The sequence below is a fragment of the Polypterus senegalus genome, chromosome 8 (genome assembly GCF_016835505.1).
Source record: "Polypterus senegalus isolate Bchr_013 chromosome 8, ASM1683550v1, whole genome shotgun sequence".
In the NCBI taxonomy this organism is placed as follows: Eukaryota; Metazoa; Chordata; class Cladistia; order Polypteriformes; family Polypteridae; genus Polypterus; species Polypterus senegalus.
Genome location: NC_053161.1, coordinates 75,085,693 through 75,099,216, shown reverse-complemented (window position 1 = coordinate 75,099,216; position 13,524 = coordinate 75,085,693). Strand labels below are relative to the sequence as shown.

At 39.2% G+C, this 13,524-nt stretch overlaps 1 protein-coding gene across 1 annotated transcript in view; it reads left to right on the top strand.

Annotated features, from left to right (window-relative positions):
* celf2 (cugbp, Elav-like family member 2) overlaps positions 1-13,524 on the top strand; it is a 533,587-nt gene that overhangs the window by 16,972 nt on the left and 503,091 nt on the right. The gene's annotated exons all lie outside the window — the stretch shown is intronic.

Genomic DNA, 13,524 nt, shown 5'->3' with positions numbered 1-13,524 from the left:
ACCACCACCTTGCTTGGCAATAAAGATGGTCCTCAATGCCAGTGTTGCTCTCTCTTCAAACATTAGAGTTAGAGTGGAGCCTATAAAGGGTAACTTTGATTGTGAAATTCTGAGTAGAGGCTATAAAGAGCTATTTTGATCACTTTGTCTTATAGTGAAACTGTCTTGTGTTTGAGTTTTTTCAGCAATGAATTTTGCTCTCCATTACTCCCATGAAGCCACATTTCTGACTAGCCCAGCTTTACACTTATCTCCTTTTTTTTTCCAGATTTCACTATGTAATTTTCAAACTAGTCTTGGCAGATGGCAATTCTTACACTTTCTCAGTTTTACAGGCATTTATTTCTAGTATAAAAAGTATCAAAACATATGGTGCAGGAAACAGGTAGTAGATAATTCAGAGATGAGGAGTGAAAATTCAGTGACATTTGACTTTTTTTTTTTTTTAAGTCACCGAGATACTCGACAAAATATGGATTTTTAGGATAATAGGTATATGATGCATGATATTCAAACTGACCTTTATCTGGATGAAATACATACAGATAGATATTATGGGACTAACGGCATAAAGAACAGTAGAGTTCTCTAATCTGCAAAACCCTTCTTCAGAAAATAGATATGCTTTCTACAATAATTGATTTTGCCCAGGTGCTTACAACAGTGAAGTTATGAACCAGTCATTTTTTTTTTCAGCCACATAAAAAGATATAAATCTATTGGCACTATGTCTTGTGTACTTGAGCATAGTACATTTTTCATTACAGCGATTAATCAAAAATAGTTTTATTCTGAGAGCTGCCACACCACTACATGCTGAAACCATTTGTTCTCATTTAATAGCCTCGCATTCAAGCCTGCCAAGAGTTGCCAGGCTGTTTTGCCAATGGGCCAAATGAAACAAAGCAAAACAACAACAAAAAAAGACAAAATCAAAAATGTAAAAAAATAGGAAGATTGCCATAAGGTTAAATCAAAAAGCATTTCATGTGTTTAGAAACACAAAGCAAGTGTTGGTGTTTTTGTAATGTTACTTTAATGTTTTCTAACTGCATTGCACCCAGTCATCTGGTTTTAATAAGAGGAAGGGACAAAAACTTCCTTAATATATTTTTTTTTTCATCAGCAGCAAACAAACCCAGTGCTTTTCAGTGCAAGTGCGTCTTTCTTATGCAAATATAAAAATCCACTTGTACATGTATACAATTCCCACATGTAAATATTTTGTAACGACACAATCTGAAGGCAGTTGGGCATTTTGCTTGCAGATGGCCATACATATTCAGTTTGAGGCAGTATCTGGGTGAGGAAATGTTTTTAAGCACACTTAGATATATGAATAGAAGATATGATTTTGGAATTTTATTTTATTAGTAGAAAAATTCTGGGTGCAAAATTAAGGAAAACTTTGAAGCTTCCTCATATTTATGAGGAACTCTTTTTGTATACAGGCAACTGCTACTTCCAAAATGCAATTCATTTGGCGGTGTTTGAAAGGCACTCGCACTGTTTGGTTTTCTTGTTTTGTAAAGATATACAACGGATCTAGTTAGAAATTAATGGATGTTTTACTTTTATTGTATAATAGTAGAAATAGCATCTAATATCGTGCATCTCTCTCTCTAGATAAAATCTGAAAGGCAACACATAACAGATAGAAAGAGGCAGTATAAGGTAAATAGATGTCAAAGGCACTATATAATGGGCATGTAAATGTGACTGGCTGATAGATGTCTCTTTCCAACCCTTTAGTAATGTTTGAAAGACACTTGATATGCAAAGACGTATTACTGTGCACATTTTTAACCACCCCAAGGAAATCAAGCTTTATATTTAAAGCAGTTATTTTTACAATTGTGAAGGCATTAAAACTGAGTAATTGCAAAGCCTCACAGTGTGGACATTTCCTATTTTTTAAAACGGTGTGTATGTATCTGTTTTGTGACCGAGATGGAGACTTACAGCATCTAAAAAGAAATAAATTTAAATTAGTTCATTAAAGAAATAGTGCTTCGTGCACAACAAAAAAGGCCCTTCTGCTATTGTTCTTCCCAGTCAGAAAATAAGGCTTTGTTGGGAACTCCCTCCTCGGTGATGCTTGGCTGAGTTCTGACGCCATTCTTTGGGGAGTGCTAGGCACCCTCCTTGGACTTTGGATCTGGACTGAGGCAAAAGGAAAGACACTGTTAGAGACAACATCTCCTCTTGTGGTAAGATGGGAGTCTGAGGATCTCCTTCCAGCTTCAGACAAGGTATGCAGTACCCCACCGGGGTAAGGGGGGCACCAATGCTAACAATGCCATTTCTTTTCTCCTCCATAACTCTGAGATGTCACCCTGCACCTCTTCTGGTTGGGGCAACATAAATTCGAGGGCTGCTGGAAGTCTGAGGAATGCCGTCCTGCCTGATGGAGCTCCCTTGCCCAGACCTTCTCGAAGAAGTCGAAAGCTTAAAATAGCCAGAAAGGCTAAGAAGGCAGCTGTTGTGCCTTATTTCTGTTGCACTACTGTGTGCTCACTTTTATTCAGTTTTTTTGGACTTTGACAGTAAACAGGGTGGTCAGATTGGCACCCCAACTTTTCTTTGGTTCTGCACCCCTCATTTGCTCCTCCAAATATATATATTTACAGTATTAGTAGCTTTTTTACAAAACACACATGGCACACTAAAAAAGGCTATTTGATGCAGAATGTAGCCGGGCCTCTTTTAACTGAAACTTTAGAAATAGTGTGCCAGTGGAGCTCATTAAAAGGATAAATCCCAATAGGTCAAACAATATGGTTTTTGCTATTCAAATTAACTCTTAAATGATGTGAAGAAAACCTCTAAAAAGCATACACTCAAAGCCATCTGTTAATGTACAATCCTCTGTGCATGCACCTGATGTCATGTGGTCTAGTTTGTCTTTATTCAAATAAAATATCAAAATCACATGTGCCAAAGCTCAAGTGGAACAATTTCAGGAAGAGAGGAGTTTCAGTGTTCAGTATATACACTATATATTGTAGACAATAGGGGGTATCTCTGACCACAAATCGAGACCATACCTAGTACAACTCAAGTCAAGGGCTCAAAAAGACTTTTATTCTACCTAAATATCACCAAACAGACTTCTTCTGAAACAACAACACAACACTCTTCTTTATCTTCTCCACTCTTCCACAGGAGAACTTTGCCTCTGCTTGACTGAGCCAGAACGTGGACCTGTTGTGTTTCAGCCAGGGCTCCCGCTGGGGTTCAAATGCTGTGTTTATATACATTTTGCTAACTTTTATGTTAACTTTATTGATTAGTGAGTTTCTCTTTCTCCAAGTATGTTCTGCTAAGTTCCTTGCGTTTTGTGGGTGGGCCTCCAAGAGGCAGAGCCACCTGTCCATCACCGCATAGGACTGCCCTCAGTTCTGTAAAGGCCAAGGAAAACCCACAGTTCCTTGTAGTTCATTAAATGTACTAACTGAGTGCTATATTCTCTTGTGTTTTTTTGCCTTTTTTCATTATTTATGTGATTTCTGGATTTTTTTAACCCTTTGCTCCATTTTTGTCCGTTTTTGTCTTGTGTACTGGAACTTTGTTTGCTTTTGGGATTGGTTATTTTTGAAGGCCTTGCCCTCTGTATTTTGTGCTTCTCGGAGTTTATTTTTTATTAAACAGAGCCTTTGGAAAATACATCTTTTTACTTTATGAAAGATTCAGTGTTTGCCCTTGTTTTGACTAGGATTTTGGGGATTTTTTCAACACTTTGCACTTAGGATCACTCTAGTTCATAACTAGACCTGTATGAACAATGCAGTCAGAATAAAATTGACCACAAAACATGATCCTAAAAATCAGTAAGGTTCACCAACTTAATTTAAAGGTAAATGCATGAAGAATTATTCATCTGTTCATTAATGAACTGAAAACGTGAAGTAGATAGTTTTTTACTCAATTAAACAGTGCTTGGAAATTTACTTGATCCAACATGGCTAAATAAATCTCTATGACAGCCTAATTTTGCCAGTCCTCTTGGATGTCTACAAATGTGGTCTGTTTTTAATTGTAAACATAAAAATAACATCAAAGCTCAATGAAACAATCTGATTAAAGCTCAGACTCCCCTACATCAGGTGGACATTGAGTCCCATTTCGACACGCTAGCCTTTTTGTCTGCTTACTTCATATTATAAATTATTTTTTATTTATTGCTTCATAGTGTTAATCTTGGTAGCATGAGTGTATTGTCCTTTAAATAAAGCTGGTTGAAAATATACAGTATGTATAGAATGTATTGTGAAAAGTTACAAGGAAAACAGGAAAAAATTTTGGGCTCCAGGGGACACCGTATTTAATGTCCATTAGACTGAAGGGGAAGAAAAGGAAAGCAAATGGCTGATGTCTTTATATCAGAGATTTCTTGAACTGTGGAAAGCCTTCTGTTAGGGTGGAGGTCTATCTCCTTCAGCACCTAATTCCAAATGAATGAAGACTTCTATGGAGGCGGTGCTTTAAACAGTCAAGGGACTGGAAGAGGCGGGGCTACCGAGGTCCGGTCAGGTGTCTTCCTTGTGTTCTAAAGGAATCAGAAACTGGGTTAGTGGTTGTGTCGCACCCTCAATATTTCCCTCCATGTTTCCATGCACCAGTACCTATGAGACACTCCTAAAGCCATCTCTTTAGAACATATTTTTTTAAATATAAAATACCCTTTGTTTATTTAAACAAAAATCTTTATTACATTACATAACAGCAAAACCAAAAAAGATATACTGAAACAAAAGTCTGAAACATGCAATCAGAAAGTAATGTTCTTCTTCCACATTACTCACAGAAAATGGCACTGTCTACGTAACGCCTTCAGCCACACAGTTTCAATCAGTTTCTGATTAAAATGGATAAATAGATTTCTGTAGCAGCCTCTAACCAACCTTTAAGAAATGAAGGATACAAGGCACCATAGAACAGATAAATAAATAAAAGGCACTATATGATAGATGGATTTCAGTAATAGTCTCTGACAAGAGCATGAAAAAGATAAATATTCTCTCTGGACTATTAGAAGACTACCACACCATACCATCTCTACTAATAAAAATTTGAAAATTTGTGTTTGTATGTTTTGCTTTTTTTTAATGTAACACGTTAACATTGCATCTCATTTTCAGTGCCCCAGGGTATAATTGTCTGTGAAACATCTCAGTGTGACAATTTCTTAGTTATAAACACATTGCAAATCTATGAATGCTGCTGCATACCTTCAAAGCCAGTATAGCCTGTTTTAAAAGGGTTGTCAGCTGCACAGTGAGGGAGAAAATAAAATAAAAAAAGCCCCTCAAATCAAGCTGACTTTCCAGAACCGTCTTATAATTGTCCTCAACTCGGTATGGGCTTATGATGTTTCTTTACAGTGTCCTCTGCTGTCCAGGGCTGCTTCCATCTTGTTCAGGTCACTCAATCCTTCCTAGTGATTTTTTTTCTTCACACTGGTTTTTGGAGCAGGTTTTACAAGGCAAGTTAAAACTTGTAGCTAAATTGGATTTGGATCACTTCAACCTGGGGTCTTTCTCAGAACCGTCTTGGGCTTAGACAAGTATGTTCTTGTATTTCTAATGCCTTCAGGATCAAATGAAAAATTAAGAAATGCAAGCCCATGCAGCCTTTCTTGTCAGCCAGATTTTTCTTATTATTAGTATTCCTGAGAATAGATTTTGGATAACTTCTTTTTTTCTCTCAGAAAATCTTGCTAAATTGTGAATTTAAACTGTGAAATTCATCAATGAGACCCCTTACACAAAAGTCTCGCCCACCTTTGAAATGTATTACATATCGGTAGATTGCAAAGGAGCATGAATCAGATTTTATTGTGTTGCATGTAAAGGAATGATTACACCCATTTAATGCTTCAAATGTTATAAAGACTGTGATACAAAGAGATAAGCTCTGGCCTCTGAAAATATGGGCGAAGAAAAAGGACAGTCTTTAATAATAGATTGCATCTTTCCTGTGTTGGCTCTGAACGTGTTCACTCGCATTATGGTAATTTCCGAAATGACAATAGAAGATATAAATGGTAATTGTATTGCTTTCTTTTGTGTATGATATCGAGACAAATCAACCCCTGAAACGTGGTCAGTTACCAAATATGTCTCATTTTGTGTGAGTGCCTCTGTTACAGGTGTTAGGAAAAATACAGTGTTGAAGTATTTCTGGATTATGAAATACAAATAATGTGTTCTGCCAATTAGACTAATGAGAAAAAAATTACTTTTGCCATTTCCTCTGCTCAATCACTTTTTCTGACTAAATCCCTTGAAATCTGATGCTCATAAAGATATTCTCTCTACCCAACTGTACGTGTCAAACTGTCTTTATATCAAAATCTTGTTCTGCAAGATGTGCTACCCCCTCCCCATCTGTTATCCTTCTGAATTGTATATGCATCCATCCGCTGTCTGTACTTGCTTTTTTGAAAGGAGCCACAGATGAAGCTAGCAGCAACGATCAGGTGCAAGTCGGGAAAGAGTCATGGGTCAGTAGACACACTCTCATGCACCCTCTTGAAAAAACAACAGTTGGCTCAGGCAGAAAATTGTGAGGAAACTGGAGTATCGGGAGAAAATCGAAACAGGCACAGCAGAGAGAAATATGCAAAATCAGCGCAGCGCAGAAATCGTACCACCATGTAGCCGCTCCCGAAGTGGACCATAGAAAATTCTTTTGTATAAGATGTTCTGAGGTGATACCAACCTCATTACAAAGAGAGTTACTACATACAGTGACAACAGTGTGATACTACCTGTAAATCTTAGAGCAACCATAGATGAAGTACTGGTCTGTCTTGCTCTAGCTGCTAATTTAAACTCGCAGATCAAGATGTACAGTACATATTTAGGATATGGGAGAAAACCAAATAACTGGTGTGATTAAAATTGTCTGCCCCTCTGAGCCAACCTTCTTACACTGGTCTGGAACTGGTGTTTGTCTGGATGGGTGGCTCACCTACTCCAGTCACTTCATTTGTCACTCCCCGTCTCTCGCCTTTTTTACACTTTCTAACCACTGGCCTCTCTTCTATCTACCAGTGGGCTATTTCCTTTCATGTCATGGTGCCATAGAGTGGCCCCTTGCTGTATATTGGTGGAATTTGTAAGGGAGAATTTCACTGTGCTCTGTATACTTGTCATTCCTACTACTACAAAAATGTTTGGGAACCATTGACCGAGGACTCCTGTCGCCACCTGTGCTCAATTAGAGATAATAAACAACTGTTTCTAACTAAGATGAGGTGGAGATGGAGTGGGTCCAGAAGTCCTGAGGCCCCAAAAAGGGAAACACCAGACTTCTCATATGTATGTGTTTATGCTACACCTAAAGCCCTAAGGAAAGTGAGAAGAGAGATTGTAAAAGCCAGAAGAAGTAGGAGGTCAGCAGAGAGAGAACAAACAAGTCATGGCCCAGGTAGGCTGAAGGGGCTCCTTTTTGGATAAACTTCAGTTGGAATAGTCAAGTCTACAAAAGCTACAGCATTGCAAATCTTGGCACATCCCTCATTTTCTTTCTGCTTTTCCTTTTGATAGTTACTGTAGCAACACTTTGAGTCAGGCTGACCAAACCTCCCTGTTCTCAGCAACACACTTTCTGGAAAATAACCACACAGTCCTAGGACACTGAAGATATAATCCCTTCAATGCATCCTGGGTCTGCCCCTTAGTCTTCTCCCAATGCTACTATATTCTCAAACTTCTTCAACTGGCCCCTTTCAGTCTGGAAAAACAATGATTTTACCCTTAGGTCTTACAACCTGCCTGAAGAAGGGGCCTGGGCTGCCTTGAAAGCTTGCTTATTTTAATCTGTTCAATTAGCCAATACAAGGTGTAATTTTGCTTGACTTCTCATCAGATCCATAATGGCTAACAGGGTACAATGCATTACTCCTACCCATAAGTCTTTTTTGCAACAAAGGAACCAAATACAAGATGAATGAAAGTGCACTTTAAGTGTTCCAGAAAACTGCACTAAGCTCAGTTACCACAAGACTGTAACCAGGCGGCCCACTCATCATGGTTTGCTGCAGCTTTGCAGCCATTGAAGCATAGCACTCCTCTTGCTGAAAATAATTGTCCTGTGAAAGGTGAAGGAGTCGACACTTGCCTTTGGCTGGCTTGACTTAGAAGGAGGTGATCTCCCATACTTCAAAAGGCTTTTTTAAACAGTTCCTCAATGAAAAGTCCATGGAAATGATCAAATGAGTCTGTTATGACAGGTTCACTTGCATGTACGTCAGCATAATTAAGGGAAGGCGCCATGGCGCTCTGTGTGCTTTATTCAGTAGTTTTCTGGTTTTGCTCACTCATACGCCAACCCAGAAAATTGCTGTGAATCATACAACTGTAGGTCTCAATCTGGGAAAAAATGTTCTGGAATTCTTTACTGGTAAATTCCTGGGAAATCCTTCAAGTGTCAAAGAGGTACTGTAAGCAGTTTGATTTGACAAATAAATAGTCTAAGAACAGCACTTAAAAATCAACAATGAGTCAACACGTTCTCTTATCCTCTGAAATCACACAAGCGCCACTCACCAACTTACCACTACAACTAATGTCAAAAACAGATGACTTGGAAGTCTCAGAGCATCTGCCATCAATGATCTCCGGAGCAGAGCAGCCATTTTGAAATTCCTGCAAAACCTACAAATGTAGTTTGCCTAAAGTCAGAAGTACGGATGCACAAAGCTTGACCTTTTTTTCAAAATGTGTTACTGGAATTAGTCCATTGGTTCCAAAGACATGGCGTGCACAGACAGATGAACAGAGGGGAGTGATGGAAGCTAGTTTTGTGAAGAAAATGTACTAAGAATAGTTTTTAGTTAACAGACATTTTGTGGACAAGACCTGGTTTTCCACCCATCTTGTTTTTCCTTTAGGTATAAGGTGGCTTATTGGTGCAGTTTTAAACAGTGTTATCTCAATTCTTCTGACACCTAGGAGGCCACCAAGCAGGCCACCATCTGTGTTTAATTTTATTCACATATTCTGGTTTCTTCCAATATTTCAGAGACTTAGAAGTCAGCTGGATTGTTTACTCTATATTACCTTCGAGTAAGTGCATGTTTATGTGTGCATGATTAAAAACATTACAATATGGAATAAACAGGGTTTTGTGAGGAACAGACTATGGATGGCCTTCTAGGCAGACAGGAACCACCATGATATTGTAGTGTGTGAACATCAATGGAGAATAAGAACGGCATTTAAACTGAGGCCATGGGTCCGTGAGTTGCCAACACTAACCTTTAATATCTCCATCTCATCAACAGTATAAGCAAAATCTATTCATTCATTTTCTACACCCAGTTTTTTGGCTTCGGGGTTGTAGGGAGCTGGAATGCTTCCAACCAGAATTAGATACAAAGCATGAAATAACAACCATCAGTCTATTGCAAGCCAACCTGCACACAGATTGGGTCATTTTAGAGTCCCCAGTCAGCCTAACCTGAGAGGGAAGAGGAGGCACTGGGAGGACACTCAGCCCCCTCGCAGACCATGACTATACCAGAATCTTAACCACAGCACCCCCAGTGCTTCCTTTACTTTTTTCCTGTGGATGAACATGATCTCTCCTTTGGCTTTAGGTGGAAATAGCACGGATACACTGAATATAAACAGAAAATATTGCATTTTGTTTTGAGTAACATCTGCTTGGCCTATGTGAAAGGTGCTTGCTACCGTAATCCTAGCATTTTGCAGGCACTGGTTGAAAGTGTGCTCCCTACGCATTACCAGCATTTCACATTTCACTGCTCAAAGCAGTCTGATTATCTTTCCAAGGAAGGAAACCAAATTCCTATTTAATTGAGATGAACATCAGATGGCCACATTAAACCATCCTTTATTGGACTGCAACGTGATTTGCTAAGATATTGTTTTTGTTCCCTAGGCGGGACAGTGCTTCAGTACGAAGCGTTGCCATTTAGGGGTGGCGATTAATGTAACCTCGTCTTAATGAACTCCAAAAGCAGCAAAACAAAGACGGGAGGAAATGGCAAAGGAAGGAGCTAAAATATTCAGCAACTCTTGCAATTTCATAATGAAGTGCTTCTTGTGCCCCTTAGTGCTGGTATCTCATCATGAGGAGCAGCCTGAATTCTTTATCATGGTCACAGGAGAGGAAAACCTATAGTGGTTAAGTGTCCCCTGGGGAAGGATGCTGTAGCAGTTAAAATGTAGAGCTTGCGCTGTGGGGAATAGGAGAGGCGGTGGTAGTCCAATCCACCAGACCCCAAAACAATATGCAAACCGGTCTGGAAAATCACAATGTGACGGCCCCACAGGGGCCTCACATTAGGTTGCTTAGTGTGCAAAACAATAGATAATGTCCACCCATCTGTGCATTTTCTTATTTCATTTCTCTGTTATAGACTGGTGGAGAGATTGAGCTGCTTAAGTGGCAGTCCTCAGTTAGCTAAATTTAATTGTCTTTGGGGTGTAGGTGGAACCCTGTGATGCTTGCTTTTATCATCCCCATTAGTGAAATGGTAAGTACAACCTGGTTTCCTGGCATTTGGGTGTGTGGTGTCTTTGACACTGTTGTGGGAGAGACCCCTCAACACATGGGGGCATGCGAGTGGCACAAGCTGTGTTTTTGGAAAGGTATGTGCTCTTCATCTGGTGGTGATAGGTGGCACATTGCTCACATGAAGAAGGACATGCGGCTGGGTGAAGCTGACGGGAGGGCATGAACACACAAACGTAACATTCATAGAGGGCCTGATTAATACGGCAAGGTGACCTCATTTCCACTGTCGCATGAAAAGACAGCAGTTTAAAAGGAGCTCAGAGGAGACGGGCTCTGGGAGAGTCGGTACGGTTTACAAGCCTAAACTTTGTCATGATGTTTGTAGGAGCGGCACATACATGTTTTGTTTTTCTTAGCTTATTTGAAGGGGAAGGACATAATGTAGTGAATTCACCAAAACTGTTGTTGAAGTAGATAATATTGGATGGCTACATAGAGGAGCATTTCATCTTTACTTCACACTGGAGAACAGTGGAGAAATAATGAACTTTACGCTTCACATTTTTACACACTTCTCATTTTCACACATGATTGAATGTGCATTTTAAAGTAACTGTTTTTAAAGGCTTCCACACTAAAGCATTATGTTCAGCTGGGTTTCTCACTGTTTCACTTGTCCTCACTCTAGATACCCGATGTCGGACTCATATTAAAGTAACATTACAAACCCTCAGAAATCACACTTGGGCTTGGAGAGAACGTGCAGATTCCGGACAGACTGCAAATTGGCTGTTAGTTAAATGCAACTCCCTAGAGATGTAGTCACTGCACCAACATGCAATTTTAATTTATTAAATGTTTTATTACAGAAAAAAAACCTCCACAAATTTCACTTGATAGAGTTAAACATTTTGGATTGATTTTTTTTTTTAGCACGGCCCAGTTTGATATTGCACTCCATAGAATATCAAGCGTACCAGCTCTCAGCGCATTACTTCACTATTCCCTTTACATTACAATTTCTAGGGCAATGAGACAAGCTGTTGAACTTTTCCAAGCAAGCACCTGCAAGAGTGTAATCCCCAAATGATGCAATCTCCAAAGTATGCACCACTGGCCCGATTTATTTTTCCCATCATTCCCTGTTCTTAATTCAGCATTAACACACATGGAGTTTAAAGCAGATCAACAACAAGTCAACAACAAGAAGCCCACATGCAGGCTGGTAGGAGTGTGTTACATCTGGGTGTGTGGGAATGTGTGCGTGTGTGTATTTACACAAATGCGTATTGCACACAGGGGAAAATGCTTTAGCCTTGAAAGGAAGGCAGTTGTTAATATTTCATGTAGTCAAATGGAAGCACTCACTTTAAGTCTATCAGAAAAGACACACGATTCAGACAGCCGAAATTAGGAAAAAAGAAAAAGAATGAATGAAAGAGACAGAAAGAAAGAAAAACAAGGAAAGAAAGAAAAGGAAATGTAATCTTCCTTAGAAACCCCTGCCATTGTGCTAAAGCCCACACACAGCAGCCGTACTTCAACTCGACATACCTTAACAGTTTTGTGCAGCTGCTTCCAGCTTTTTCAGCGCTGAGTTTTTCTTTCTTCCTTTTTTTTTTTGCAATGCCATTTTTGACATAATCTCTTTGTTACCTTGGATACCAAGAGTGCTGCCTTATTAATGTCATCATGAGGTGACTGCGTCTATAAAATGCAGTTGCATACATCAGCTTTCTTGATCAAATTACAATTTCGCTTTGTTTCATTTTGACTTCTTTGCCCAATTCCTTTCCTCCACTTGAGTTTCTTAAAGATGCCCCAGGGCCATACACCTCTATTTGTCATCCACATTCTTTACAATTTAATCGTCTTATTAGTTATCATTGACTTAACCCCATGAGAACCAAGCAAATCTGCTGCAGATCAGAATGTGCTGCATGTCTAAGCATACACCCAGCCTCAAACAATAGTAGATAAATGGTTTTGTGCAACGAAAAAGTCTTTATTAAGTATCAGTGTAATGTCATCTCACTAAATAAGAAATGCGCAATGCCTCAAGGTAACACTTTAGAAATTACATCTTAATAGATTTGAGATTTTGGAAGATTAATGAATAATTTGACATTTCTGTACCACATGTAACTAACTATACGGTGCTCACGATGACTGTTTGATGTATTTTATTCGGTTAACCATAACAATCAAAATGTTCCCAGACCCACCTAATCCAATTCAGGGGCACAGAGCCTATCCTGGCTGCACTGGGCACAAGGCTGGAAAGGGCAGCAGTCCATTGCAGGGCCCACTCTCGCACAGGTCAAATCTGGAATCTCCAGTGAACACACAAACGTGTGTCTCTGAGATGTAGGAGGAAACTGGAGTAACCAGTAGAAAACCCACTCTGACACAAGAAGAACATGAAAGCTCCACACAGTCCACAACTGGATGAGTGAGGCAGCCATACTTGTCACTGCTAGCACCACCATGCCACTACTGAGTATATATATTATATACAATTATTGATTAGGAAGATATACTGTATTTAATGAATATATTTAATTCAGCGATAGCTTTGTGCCTGGCACTGCTTACTGCTGGGTTAGGCTCTGCTAACCAACCAACCTTGAATTGAATACAGCAGTTACAGATATGTACTTTGAATATAGTGACCACAACATATTTAATACGGCCATCTCTGTATGGATTTAATTGTTTGAATCCTTTTAAATTTAATACAATCTAAATTCATTCTGATTGAAATAAATATACATTTTTTTTCCATTTTTTAGTATTCTCCATTTTCTTTTTAAATTCAGTTGTCTCTTAATCTAATTCTGGCTTGTGGTGACCACATCTAAGAGATACACTGGGCATCCTGTAAGCCTAATCACAGAGAGCCAGTTTAGCATTGTCTTTGGAATTGAGGAGGAAACCTCCAAAAACATTGGGTGAACCACGCAGACTCCATGAAGACTGTGACCAGGCGTGGCATTTTGACACAGGATGTCAAAATAAAGGTTGTTCACATAG